The sequence below is a fragment of the Muscardinus avellanarius genome (genome assembly GCF_963383645.1).
Source record: "Muscardinus avellanarius genome assembly, chromosome: 9".
Taxonomy (NCBI): domain Eukaryota; kingdom Metazoa; phylum Chordata; class Mammalia; order Rodentia; family Gliridae; genus Muscardinus; species Muscardinus avellanarius.
The window spans coordinates 64,699,834-64,715,128 of NC_137795.1; positions in this window are offsets into that span (position 1 = coordinate 64,699,834).

A 15,295-nucleotide genomic window follows, 5' to 3' on the forward strand; every position below is an offset into this window, starting at 1 on the left:
ATGGGGTATGTATCCTTTAAAAACAAAGTAAAGAGGTTGTTTTCCTTGCCATCTGTTTCTTAGGAAGCAAATTCTAAGAACTACACTTTCTGAGAATTTTCAAAGACTATCCTTATCCCAAAAAATATATGTGCAATTTACTTTCGTCTTGTATGCAGTCCACAAAGCTGACTCCCTACAACCAGTCCCCCTCTGTAGGGACATCACGTGCCAGCCTCCTAACAGTCCTTTGTCATCACCATTATTATTATTATTATTATTAATTATTATTTTTATTATTATTATTTTGTACTGAAGATTGAATCTAGGGGTATTCTATCTTTGAACTACACCCTCAGTTCTTTTTATTTTGAAACAGGGTCTGGTCAAGTCACTAAATCTGGTTTTGAACCTATCTTCTGCCTCAGCCTCCCAAGTACTGGCATTACAGGTGTGTGCCACCCCTCCTGGCTTGGCACCAACCGTTTTAGTGGCTTCCACTTCCCTAGAAACATTCACCAAGGACCCTTCTCAGCAGGGCTTTCCTGCCATCGCCTTACACTCCCAGCCTGCATCGACCATTTTCCAACCCTGTTCCCTGTCTTGGCCTGGTCTCCTCAGAAAGGGGTTGTATATTGTATTTGTATCTCTCCTTTTAACAATCACAGTCCAACTAGTAGTAATAATTCACTAAGCACTCTCTAAATATTTTACCTCAACCCATTTAATCTGTGTGTTACCTACCTTTATGTTCATCTTCACTCTACAAGAGAGGAAACTGGATAAATCATTTAATTCCTGTGTAATTCAGTCTTAATTTATAAGTAGAGGTGGATTGACTCAGTTATCTAGGAGTTTATTATGATTCCATGACTTATGCATTTATCTGTTACCCTATAAGCCATTTGGAACACATAATTTAGGAAGAGTCTACCTTGTTCTATGCAAAGTTAATGTAGATTTTCCCTCTATCCATTTCTATATCAGACTGACCATGATATGGCTGCGTGTTGATGGCTGAGGCTCTGAGCTTGCATTCTTATATCTTATTGCCAAGTTTCCATTACTCGTCTGTGATACAATTTTTTTTTGTGTGTGGTATTTGGGATGGGACCCAGGGGCATTTTACCTTTGAGGCACACCTTCAGCCCTATTTTATATTCTTTATTTTGAAACAGGGTCTCACTGAGTTGCAAAGGGCCTCACTAAGTAGCTGAGGCTGTCCGTGAACCGCGATTCTCCTGTCTCAGCCTCCCGAATGCTGGGATTACAAGTGTGCGCCACCACACCCGGCTTCTGCGATAAAATTTTAAAGAGAACTTCCTTAGCCTGGCATGGTAGTATATGCCTGTAATCCCAGTATTTAGAAGGCTGACACAGGAGTTTCACAGATTTGAAGTTAGCCTCAGCAATTTGGCAAGGACTTCAGCAACTTAGTGAGACCGTGTTTTAAAAAAAAAAAAAAAAAGTACAGCTAAGAGTGTGAAGTAGAATGCCCCTGGGTTCAATTGCTAGTAACAACAAAATAGAGACAGTATTTCCTTTCCTCTGACATGGGAATAATAATAGTTCCTATTCATAGGGCTATTGTAAGAAAAGAAATATGAAAAAAAAGTTCTTAGGACAGATATCTAGTTCATTAAATGGTAGTCATTATTATTGATCTTATTTGTAGAAAAGTGACTGGAGCTCAAATCTTCACCGAGTCTTCCAAAGTCACAGTGCAAAGAACCAGAATTTCCATCCAGTGTTCTTCCAATCACTGCTTCCAGTAACCACGTGGTGCGGGCATTGGCCACTGGAGAGCCTCATCCCACTTCTGCTGGGCACTGGCATGCTAGATTGCATCTCAGTATCAATTGTTTGGCTGTGCATTTACATCTTCCCAAAGGCTTAGTTAGCACCCTGCAAAGTGCACGCTGATCCTCAGTGGGACTCCCTCAATGTTCCGTGTCTCTAGATTTGAGAACAGAGCCCATTGCAAGGGTAATGTGACTTGTTCTCTAGAATGACTGCACTTCTAGAACGGGACCTATACTTTCTAGAATCAAGGCATTGCCATGTGTAGATGAATGCTCAAGAGCATCTTCCTTCATGCATTCTTTCAGTTAATTACCTAAGAGACTCTCTGCTGACTGCTAAAAATTCATGTAGCAATGGTGCTGTGCCTGCTGCCACACAACCTCCTAAGCAAATCCCAACTGTTATGTTCAATTCTACTTGAGTTATGGAGAAAAGTTTCCCTTTAGCCTTCTTGAGGTATAGCTCTCTCATCCTATATTTAGGAGGCTTAGGTCTGAGTAACAGATGGCCCATAGACAATAGAAACCTGCATATTCAGCCCTCGGCCCCTCCTACACCTTTACCTGTCCTCACAATGGAACCTCCTCCATCCCTTTTTCAAGCTGCTCCTTCCTCCTTCGTCTCTCATCTCAACCTCCCCACTTCATTTCCTTTCTGTAGCCCCAATATTTGATGTTTGGGGAACTGAAGAAGTGGTCTGAAAATACCCACATTTTAGCTCACAATTACATTAGAGGTTTCTTAGATTCATTATTTCAACTTGCTCGAGAGAGAAAAAATGGCACTCAGGTGCTAGTGAGGGTAAAAAATAAATACATAAATACATAAATAAAATATACAGAAAACCAACAGAAACATTAATGGGGATATAACCTCACCATTGATCATTATCTTCCTATTGTTGGAGTACTCTCAATTCTTGTAGTTGAAGTCTTTGTAAGTTTGCAGATTTATAACTAAAAAGACCTGATATTTTTCTCTCCAGACTCATATGTCTGCACACACATCGCCCCCACCCCAACTCCACTGACTAAACAAACAAATGTGCAGCCCTGCTATCTGTTGTTTCAGATAATGGAATGGTTATTTTAAAATTTATTTAGGCTGAGGTCCATCGGTTACCTCTTCTGAGTCATTAATCTTTGAGACAAGGCTTGTGGTGAGCAAACTAACTGCAGTTTGGTCTCTGAGATTCAAGTGTGTGTCAATAATAAAGTTCTAATTGGGATTATAATTAGTACCCACCCAGAGACTGAGATTTGGCGGTACCCGATAGACTTAGCAAGTACTTCATCTTTAGCTCTAAAGGTCATTTGTTGAAAGCTCATTTAAATACTTTCCGAACCATCTTGGAAAGAAAAGCCAAGATGTTCTTTATAGTTGAAGTTCCACTCATCACTTGGAACATGCTTGAGAACTTTTCTACCTCTGAAAAATTCCAGGTGCTGTTTGACTGGTTTTATTGATGGTAAGAGAAACTTTGCTTTTGTGGTTTAAGATGGTTAAAACTTCTTGATAGTTTCCTTTAGAGATTTCAAGCCAAAATATATTTGTCAAATCTCCTTTCTTCCTATGGTCTTTGAGCCCTTAAATTTCACTTTCTTGATGCTAGAAAAGATTATGAGTTCATAAAAACAATGGTGTCAAAGAAGAGTGTGCAGGAAGTGGGCTCGGTAGATTTTGAGCAGTTGGTATTGTGAGCTGTTGTTGCTCAATTTTCAAAACTATGGCTTGTTTGTTTGTTTGTTTTAAACCTAGTTAATGTCACTCCATATGCCTCAAGCAGGGACTCATTTTCTTCCTTCCCTCTTGAGGACTTAGGGTTGCTATTTATATCCTAGGTTATACTACATGTTAACCCCCTGGAAGGTCCCACCAGCCACTGGTGTATAACTGGACTTTGGCCCTGCTGGGCACCTCTCTCCTCTTCCTCCTCACAATGATCTGCACACACCTGTGTAGGTACACCGGCTTCTCCAGAGACTCCTTCCTTCTCAGAGTGAATGCTTGAAACTCTGTAGGTAGATTTTCTCCCTCACTCGCTTCCCCTCTGTCCCCAAAGTGCTCTTCTTCTAGAGCTAAATTCCCTTTCAGTTTCGGGACATAAGGCTGGGGTATCTTTTCCTGACTATTTTCTGAAATGTTTCCTCTTGGTGACAGAGCACAGAGCATGGTGCTCAAGTACTCAGCTCCAAAGCCTGACCTGTTAGGTGAGCTCAGGCAAATGACTTAGCCTCCGTGGCCTCATATGTGAAATTAGAATAATAGGATAGTAGGTCATAGGATTAAACAAGGTAGAACATGCAAAATTCATAGCAAGGCATATTTAAATATTTACTAATTATTGCAATGGTCTAGGAACTATTTTTGGCCATGCCAATATGAACCCTAGGAATCAAGCTGTATTTCATCTTCACTTTACTAGTCAGTTCACAGCTTGAGGAAAACAAGTTAAAGTAGCTGCCCGGGGCTGCGCGCACAGCTACAGACACAGCGTCCACACAAACTGGGGTGGACCTGAGGCCTCCCACAACTGTGCGGAGCAGGCTCAAGGCCCCTGCTCCTCTCCCGGCTTCCTGGATGATGAAAGCATCAGCATGTTCAGGCCAGAAGTCCTCAGCATGAGCTGCCTTGAGCAGAATAAGCCTCTGGACGGCGTCTTAGGATTCGAGGCCCGCATTGCTCCAGGTAACCTCTCCAGGAAAGATGAGGGAGCTGCAGGGGAGCCTGGCCTGACTTCAGCACTTGACCTGTGACTTTGGGGATTTTTACTTTCACACGTTCTCCTAATCATACTTCTCTCATCTGCAAAATGGAAACTGTAACGTCTACCTCTACCGGTTTGGCTTGGGGCCTCGGTGAGAAATGTGTGAGATTCCCAGGGAAACTCCTCACACAGCCGTGTTCCCCGCAGGAGATGGTCCTCTGGACTCTGCCCGCACCACCAGCTCCAGCTTGGCCATGCGCATCTCTTTGATCCAACGCGATCACTGCTCATTTGGTACTGTCTTCACATCCAGGGCTCTTCTCCTCATGCCTGAGGGCCAGTTTCCTCTCAACAAGGTCCTTTCTATGCCAGTTTCCCATCCTCTGTTTCATTCCTCCCAACGGAGGTAAGACTTCAGAGTTTTGACTTCAGATTCTTCCCCCACTGCCAAAACTCATTGCATGCTGTCTAGCAGAGGCCAGAAGCACTGTCCGTGGGATTTTTTTCTTCTTGATTTTTGTCCTAAGAATCATTGAGCACCTCATTTTTCCTTCTTTCCGGGTGGGTCATAAGCATTGTCAAGGCAGGCGGAGCTCCCTAAGATGGTGGTGGTGTTGATGGGCATGGCTTGATGAGTTGATGATTATTGTAAATGGAGGGAGATGCTCCGGAAGCTTAGAAGGAGAAGCACGCCCAGGGTTTTGTTTTGTTTGGTTTGGTTTGGTGGTACTGGGGTTCCTGGAAGCCCTTCTATCTCCGGGCTACACTCCCAGACCCATTTTTACATCTTTTTAAAATTTGGAAACAGGGTCTCTTAAGCCAGCGCTGCTGGCTTCGAACCTGCGCGATCCTCCTGTCTCCTCCTCCCAAGCGCGGGGATTACAAGAGTGCACTACCACACCCGGCTATCATTCACTTTTTTAAACCTTTCCACAACTCTGCACCACGCCCGGCACATGCCCAGGTTTGTAAGAGAGTTTTGCCTCTGGCCAGTGCAGGAATGTAATCCCTAGGCAATTCCATTTTTTTTTTTTTTTTTTTTTTTTTGCTGTGTGGATCACACTGTTTGCTTTCTGAAATATTGAAATATTGAAATATTGCATCCCTGAAAGACCCCCCTCCGTGGTCATGATGCATAACATGGTCATGGTGCTGAATTCTATTTGTTAATATTTTAAGGGATTTTTGTGTCTATATTCATGAGAAATATTGGTCTGTAGTTTTTTTTTCTTAAATGTTTTTGGAAGGCTTTAGATATCAGAATAATATCTTCATAAAATGAACTGAGAAATAGTCTCTCTTTTCCTATTTTCAAAAAGAAATTATTCAGAACTGATGTTAATTCTGTTTTTCCTTTCATCTAATTCTTTAATGAAACAATCTGGGCTTGGAGATTTGTTTGGGGATTTTAGATTATAAATTCAACTTCATGTATGTATGTGTATACACACACTATATATATAATATTCTCTTATTATCCTTTTTGGCATCTGCAAGGTGTACAGTGAAACTGTTTCAGTACTGATACTGGTAACTTGTATCTTTCTCTTTATTTTGTTAAGTTTTGCTAGGGATTCATCAATCTGACTGACCCTTGCAAAGAACCAGGTTTTCTTTGTTTCATTGACTTTCTCTTTTCTTTTGCTGTTTTCAATTCTGCAGGTTCCTTCTTTCTTTAGGTTTCTTTGATCTCCTTTTTTGGTGGGCCCCTCAGGTTATCGATTTGAACTTGCTCTTCTTCTGTAACGGAAGCATTTAGTGCTATGAGTTTCACTCCAAGCTTTGATTTAGCTTCTTCCCACAGGCTTCAATATGTTCTATTTTTTACTTTCATTCAATTTATCTTTCGATTTTACTTGAGTCTTCTTCTTTCATCTATAGATTTTTTTAGAAGTGTGTCTCTTAGTTTCTAAGTGTTTAGAGATTTTTCTATTATCTATCTGTTGTTGATTCCATTGGAGTCAATGCAGTAGAGAAAGGATAATGCAGAAAAAGCACTTAAAAAAAAACATTTGGCCTCCATTTATAACAAAAACTCCATGAGAAAGGGATGGAAGGGAACCTACTCACCTTAATAAGAAGCACCTACAAAACACTGCCACCAGCCCTGCACTTAATAGTGACAGCCTGGATTCTTTCTCCTCAATTGGAAATAAAGTGCTTTCCACACTCTTACCCACTTTTACTTCAAGATTTATTATAAAGTTATAGTTATCGAGATGGTTATCGAGATGCTGTCAAGATAGGCATACAGACCACTGAAACACAACTGGAAGTCCAGAAGTAGGCCCGCATGTATGTAGTTCTTTGATTTTCAACAAAGCAGAGGGAGAATGTATTGAAGAAACTATGAAAGGCGATTTTCTAAAAATGGTGTCAGAGCCATTGGATATCTATATAAAACAACAAGTGGCTGCCAAACAAAAACAAAATCCCTAAAAGCAAAAGTAATAAGAATTGGTGCACAGCTTGCATCATACAGCATCATACATAACAATCAACTCAAAATAGATCCTAGATCTACATATAAAAGATAAAGTCGTAAAGATACTAGGAAGAAACACCAAAGTTTCTGTCTGAATTTGGGTCAAAGATTTCTTCTATTCAACATCAAAATCACGATCCATGGAAGAAATATTAGTAAACTGTACTTCATAAAAATAAGAAGTTCTGCTCTTTAAAAGATATTAAGAGGAAGAAGCAAGCCAGAAAAGATACTTGCAAATCTCTAAACTATATAATGAATTATCAAAACCCCATAACTAGGGCAGAAAAACCCAATTAAAAATGAACAAAATATGTGAATAAACAGTTCATCATAAAAGATATATTAATTGAGAGCCATATGCAGTGGTGCATACCTGTAATTCCAGTACTTGGGAAGCTGAGATGGGAGGGTCAGAGGTTCAAGGCTAGCATGCGGTAACTTAGCAAGACCAGGTTTCAAAACAAGAGATAAAAAGGGCTGGGGATAAGCCCAGTGAGGTGACGCATGTTTGTAATCCCAGCACTTGGGAGGCTGAGACAGGAGGATCGCGCAAGTTCAAAGCCAGCCTCAGTCAGCTACTGAGTGAGGCTCTCAGCAACTTAGTGAGACCCTGTTTCTAAATAAAATATAAAATAGGTCTGGGAGTGTAGCCCGAAGGTAGAAGGCCCCTGGGTTCCACCCCCAGTACCACAAAAACAAACAAACAAAAAGGGCTGGGGGTGTAGCTCAGAGACACAGTGTACTGGGTTTAATCCTTATTTACACACGTACACACACAGATGCACTGATTGACAATAAGACCACAGGAAGAAATTCACCATCAGTATGTTTTCAGGGGCATGCTTTTCCTTTAAGGCTATAAAAGACTTACTAGGAACCTCCATGGCTCCTGGAAAATGGGTGAGGGATCTGGTGTCCACCGTTTCCGCTGGCCTTGGCCACTGCAGACGCTGCTGCAGAGTCTGGCGCTGCACCTGCTCTGAGGCCCTCAGACTTGAGTGCATCTCAGAGACCACCTACTTGCTGCTCTTTCCAAACCACAGACACAGATCCGCAGACCTCCTCAGCATCTTTGCGCTCTGCACAGGCACCTTGCCTTCATGTCGCTAGGTGGTGTTCTGCACACGAGCAGGACATAACTTTACCCAGTTATGATACATAGAATCTTGCAGCCTCCTTGGGAAAGAGAAGCCACTCTAAGAACACAACTATTTGATCGCTTTTTTTGGCATGGGGAAAAGATAAACACATGACTTTTATTTAGGTTCTTCCAGCAATGAGAAGGAATCACCAAGACCCTCATTAATTCATTCTTTTCCCAGACGTCATCACATTTGATATCAGGGAAGCCTGGCTGACTCTAAAACTCAAGCTGTCTCTCCAAACCCTTTTGGGTTTCATATTTATTGACAGAATATTTCTAAAATATCTCAGTCCAGCAAATGTACACCATTAATAGACAACTGAGGGCAAATGAAGATTTGGGGTTTTGACAGTGATTAAAGACTTGATAGTACTCAAAGTCATTCCTCTCCGAATTAATTCTCAATATTCGCTTATGTCAATATAAGTACAAAAGATCAATTATATCTGTCTTCTCCTGGGAGTTGGCATTTTGACGAAGTTTTATGATTTAAGCTCTTCAACTGTGTTCTGTTTCTCCCAAAAGGAATGTTGGGGAAAAAAATGATTGAAGCAAAGTTCATGGTTGACATTTTATCTTTATTCTAAAGCCGGCCAGTGTCTATCTAGGCTGTTTGATCATTTATGGAGGGAGTTTACAAGTTTCTTAATGTCAAGAATGATACAGGTGGAATTTACAGCTTCAAATAATCTCAGTAAATCTTAGTTGTGAGGCAGGGCAGAGGGCCTGGTAACTGGAGGGGCTAAAGAAGGCCGTCAGTATCACCCTCAGTGAGGGGCAGGGACGAACAGAGAGGCGGGAGACCAGTGGGCGCCACCAGCTCATAAGATAATTCAAATTAAGGATTGAAATTAGGCAAAAGACACTGATTACCCCAAACCTGATTCTGACCAGTCATAAAAAGGCAGATGGGGAGCTTCAGTAAGGTTTAAAAGCCTACCTTATAAGAGCTTCTGTAGTAACTCTCTTTTAGGACCCACTCTGTTTTGAGGGGGTGGAAGCTGTTTTTGTCTTCTTTCTCTAACTTAAAATAGGCTTTCATGTTTCCCTCCCTTCCTTCCTTCCTTCCTTCCTTCCTTCCTTCCTTCCTTCCTTCCTTCCTTCCCTTTCCTTCCTTCCTTCTTTTCTTTCCCTCTTTCTTTCTTTCTTTCTTTCTTTCTTTCCTTCTTTCTTTCTTTCTCTCCTTCTTTCTTTCTTTCTTTCACTGGAGATTGAACCCAGGAGCATTCTATCTCTGAATTACACCCCCAGCCCTATTTTTTCCCTGTTATTGGTGCATTCCCAGCCCTATTTTTAATTCTTATTTTCAAACAGGCTTTTACTAAATTGTTGAGGGCTACTAAGTAGCTGAGGCTGGCCTCAAACCTGTAATCCTTCTGTCTCAGCCTCCCAAGTAATAGGATTAGAAGCGTGTGCTCCCATGCCCTGCAAGCTTTCATGTTTCTATACCCTTTGTTAGTCCTTGGACTTCATTCATTGAAATACACTGGAAAATAATCCTATAAAAGAAGACATCCTGTTTCAGTTGCACAAATTTTTTTTGTGTATGTGGTACTGGGGTTCCTGGAAGCCCTTCTACCTCCAGGCTATACTCCCAGACCTATTTTTACATTTTTATTTGGAAACAGGGTCTCCTAAGCCAGCATGCGTGGCTGGCTTCGAACCTGCACGATCCTCCTGTCTCTGCCTCCCAAGCGCGGGGATTACGAGCGTGCACCACCACGCCTGGCACAGTTGCACAAAATTTTATGAAGGTTAATCCAGATTGCACTACACAAGAAAATTAGAACACCGAACTTCTGATATTTCTGGTTGGCATTCTCAGCTCTTTGAAAATGGCCCAATGGAGTATTAATTTTTAGGTAATCTATGCAAATCATTAGATTTATAGTCCACACTGAACCGTCATTTAGGGAGGTTGCCTTAAGGTGTAATTACATTTGGAAGTGTCAAGTTTAATTTTTTGTTATTGTTGTTTTGGTATTAGGGATTGACCTCAGGGACATTCTGCCTCTAAACTACACCCCCCAGTCCTTTTTATTAATTTTGTTTTGTTTTATTTTGAAACAGAGTCTTTCTATGTTACTGAGAGTCTTACTAAGTCTCTGAGGATGGTCTCAGACCTGAGATCCTCCTGTATCAGTCTCCCAAGTACTGGTATTACAGGTGTAGGCCCCCACACCAGTCTGTCATGATTAATTTTATGTGTTTATTTCCCTGGGATACAGGGATGTGCATAATTTGATCAAACTTTATTCATGGTATTTCTGGGTGAAATTAACATCCAGTTACCCTTCCTAACATCAGTGGGCCTCATTCAATCATTTGAAGGCCTGGATAGACAAATGGCTAACTCTTTCCAAGTTAAGACCGAGTTCCTCCTACCTGACTGCCTTTGAGCTGATACAGCAGCTTTCTTTTCTCTTTCTGGATCTCAGGTCTGTTCCCCTGGGTCTGTAGCTTGTCAACTCTCCCTGCAAGCCTTGGAACTTGTCAGCCTCCATAACTGTATAAACAAAATTCTCTCTTTCTCTCTCTCTCTCTCTCTCTCTCTCTCTCTCTCTCTCTCTCTCTCTCTCTCTCACACACACACACACACACACACACTCACACACTCACACACACACACACACACACACACACACACACACTCCGCACACACATAGATCTTCTAATGACTTTTTCCCTCTGGAGTCTCTTGTAACAGTAGTTTTCTTGGTGTTACCACATCTCCTAGGATGCTACAGAGGTATGAGTGTAAGTTCATTTCTGTGGTCTCATTTTCCCTACTGAGTGCAACAGATATAGCACATAAGAAGTCTGCTATTTGAGGAAAAGAGTAGTTTTAGAAAGTTCTTGCTCTGTCTAGAGCATCCCCTTCTATGTTGGCTCCAGGAAAGTGCTTTCCTTCAAAATAAAACCCAAACTTCAGATGAATGAGTCTGAAAAAACAGCACACTTTTCTAATGTTCACATCTCTTTAAACAGGTGCACGTCTCTTTGAATGGAGAGCATCATTTATTTCAGCTCTGGAGGTGAGCAGCTGTTTGTAAAATCAGTTTATAAGTGAAAAACCTGAAGTTAAGCATGGTTTGAAGCTCCTGGATTGACAAGTCAACCAGGTCTGGATGGGTGGCAACAGATGTGGGACACATTCCAAAACAGTTTCGCAAGTCTGGGAGAAGAATGCTCTCTGCTGCTTTCGTAAGCATTCTAAGAGGCTTCCATGCAGAGGTGTGGTGAGCAGATGTCTTAAATCCATGGGAAGAAAAGGGGCTAAAGAGAGGAGGAAGAAAGAGAAACTCTAGCAGTTCCTGAAAGTAGATGCTTTTAAAGTTGTTGTTGAGTGAGCATGAGAAACTCATTCAAAGCGTAGAGTGAATACATCCTGTCCTTTTTCCTAGAGAGATGCTACTTAGGATTTCTTTTGTGCTCCACATCTTAGACGTAAACCTTGGGTGTTCAAGGAACAATGTAGAGAAGTTTATTATGCCAAGTCCCAGGCAGGCCTGTGCTGAGGCTTTCCTCCCCTGACTTTCAATCCTGGGTCAGTTGGCATCCAGTTTACTACCATATGCAAGGCACTCCTGAATTAAAGACCATACCTATTTTCCACTGTATGACTAGACATTTTCCGCACTACTGCACTGTTCAGAATGATTATATACAAGCAGAAGTTTCAGAAAACCATAGGATATTCAGAAATGAATGATATCTTTAGCAAGACATTGGGTTTCAGTCTTCAAAATATACCACCCCATTGCAAACCAAGCAAAAGTTCACAGTGAATCTCCATAGGGGTTTTCAGTGGCTTCCTCTATTTTGTCAATCATTGAGTTTCCATGGTTTTATGCAAAGTTGTTACCTCCCTGCCTACAGAGATTGGTCCAAGGCTGGTACCTAGTTCAAGTTGGACCAATCAGAATCCTTGGATTTTGCAACCTAACTTCAGAGTATAGCAACTCAATACCTTTCTTAGGGAAGCTAGGAGGCGTAGGTCTCCATTTCTCTAACATGGGTGAGTCCAGTCTGAGAGAATGAGGCAGGCACAGGAACAGTAGCACAGGCAAGGAGGGAGAGACAGTCTTGGAAGCATGTGAGTCCTCAGAGCCCCTCTGCTCTCTGGCCCTGTCAATCAAGGGGATCCAAAAATCCCTTTTCATTGTCTAAGTTAGAATGGAGGTTGTTACATGTAGTCAAAGGGTGGATGTCTCTACATTTTGCTCAGCATACGTTCCCCTTTTTGTAGTGACAGCACTTTGATTTTCCTCTTGGGTACCACCCTCCTCATTTTCAGTCCTTGTAGATTGGGTTAATCAGATGCTTCTTACACCCACTTTTGTGGGCATGGAGACACTACCCAGGTGTGGCCAATGCGACTTATTCTCAGGGTTTTAGTTAAAACTGGTGGGAAAGAGAAGCTGAATATACCAGACCAGGCATTACTAGAAAGGGCCTGTCAGCAAAGATAACACAGAAGAAAATACACTCAGAAAGGAGGAGAAAAGGACTGGGTCCAGAAGAAACTTTGCATTTCTGGATCTTACTATGCCTAAACCCATTTTGATCTTGGCCTTTTTAGCTATACAAACAATGAATGCCAGCTGGGCGTGGTGGTGCATGCTTGTAATCCCAGCATTTGGGAAGCTAAGACAGGAGGATCACGGTTCTTGGACAGCTTCAGGTGCTTAGTGAGGCCCTTTGCAACTCAGTGAGACCCTGTTTTAAAACAAAGAATAAAAAATAGGGCTGGGGTTGTAGCTCAGAGGTAGAATGCCCCTGGGTTCCATCTCCAGTACTGAAAACAATGACAACAACAACAACAACAACAACAACAACAACAACAACAATGAATGCACTTTTTTCTCCCCCTGAAATGGATTTGAGTTCTCTTTTGTCACTTGCAACTAAGATCCCTAGCAGATTACAATTCCTAAAGTCAAACAATTAAGTGAGTGTTAAGCTGCGGGGAAGGGAAGCCCCAAATATCCTTCCTGTATGGGACAACTCGAGGATTTTTCTTGTTCTAAGACTCAAGTCACCAAAAGGTGGAAAACCAGATTTAAATATTTTTGGTTTAAGTTTTCCCAGAAATACTTCCAAAATTCCTTAACAAGAGTACTAACAAGAAGCCGCTTAAAATCATCTTGCATTGTTCACAACATCCTGGGATGAAGAAGTACCATATAATTTTTTGTGTGTGTGTTAAAAACTTAAGAATTGTCTCTTTTACTCAAATCATTTCTAAAAAGATAGCTGGTGTTAATATTTTTTATTGAACTTGATCTAACTTTTTGTACTGAGCAAAGAATATTCTGAAATATTTTAAATGAAAAATGAGTTGATGCTTCAGTTAAGTGAAATGAATCCAGGTTGCTCTTTGAAAGAATCTGACCTGGGATTTTTTTTTTTTTAAGAGAGAAAACAAAAACAAACACACACAATTCTCCCTGCCAGATATATTTAGACAAACATTTGCTTGGCATATTTTCTTCTTTATGAATAATTTCTTTGTTCTCATTCAATGTTGATAAATATCATGTTCAGTATCCCAAAGAGCAACTTGCAAATGCTATAAGGTCCAGCAATTGCAATTTTTTTTGTTACACCATGGCTTTTTATGTCTGATAGTTCTTTTTGTGTTTGTTAGACTTTTCTTCATAACTGTTTATCTATTTTTGTTTAAACATTTTGTCTTTGTAGACTGACCTTCCTCTGCCTTCTTCTGTTACCTAGATGAATAAAAAGGGATTTGGAAGCTGGGCGTGGCGCATACTTGTAATCCCCACGCTTGGGAGGCAGAGACAAGAGGATTGGGCAGGTTCAAAGCCAGCCCAGCTGGCTTAAGAGACCCTGTTTCAAAAAACAAACAAACAAACAAACAAACAAAAAACAGTATAAAAAACAGTATAAAATAGGTCTGGGAGTCTAGCCCGGAGGTAGAAGGGCTCCAGGACCCCCAGTACCACACACACACACACACACACACACACACACACACACACACACACAGAAGGGATTTGGGTTTTTTTTGTTATTTGTTATTTTGTTGACATATCACTGATTTTTGTCTGTTTTGGTATTTACTTCCCTACATACAATGATCTTTTATTTTTATAGAAATTACTAAAATACTAATCTTTTGAATGAGTGATATTATTTGAAATTATTCTTGTTTAATATTTTCTAAAGTTTCTAAAATTACATGTACCTGTATACTTCAGATGATTAGGCGTAGAATAATCGCTTTTAGATATGATACACTTGAGAGCATTTTCCCGTGACAAAGAAATTGGAAGACTATGTAATTTTCAAAACACTTTGTTATTTTGATGCTGTGTCAAAGCAAAAGGTTAATTACAATGTCTGTTGGTCCTGTTTTTTAAAAAGCTATCTGTAGGAAATTGTTATGTAAATAGATTTAGTTTGGCACTTTCTAAACAAGACGATTACTAAGAAAGTATCTTGAAATATTTTGCTTTTAAAAAAAGTACTTTTAAATTTTCATTTATGCAAAACTTTGGTCATATTCAGATTGAAAAATACATTTTCAAAATTAGCAAAGGAAATGATCAAGAACCTCAAATGAGAGCTGACAGAATGGGAGAAGATTTTTGCAAACTACTCTTCCAATAGAGGACTGATATCTAGAGTGGACAGAGAACTCAAGAAGCTCAGCACTAAGAAAACAAATAACCCAATCCAAAGATGGGCAAGGGAACTAAATAAACACTTCATGAAAGAAGAAATTCAAATGGCCAATAAATGCATGAAAAAATGCTCAACATCATTGGCAGAGAGATGCAAATCAAAACTACCCTGAGATTTCACCTAACTTCAACTAGACTGGCAATCATTCAAAACACAAACAACAACAAATGCTGGTGAGGATGTGGAGAAGTGGGAACTCTGATACATTGTTGGTGGGATTGCAGATTAGTGCAACCACCTTGGAAAACAGTATGGAGATCCTCAGAAGAATGAAAGTGAACTTACCATGTGATCCAGCAATACCACTTCTGGGCATCTACCCAAAAGAATGGAAACCAAACTACCAAACTAATGCATGTGTATCTATGTTCACAGCTGCACAATTTACCATTGCCAAACTATGGAATCAGCTAAGATGTCCATTAACAGATGAACGGATTACAAAACTGTGGGATATGTACAC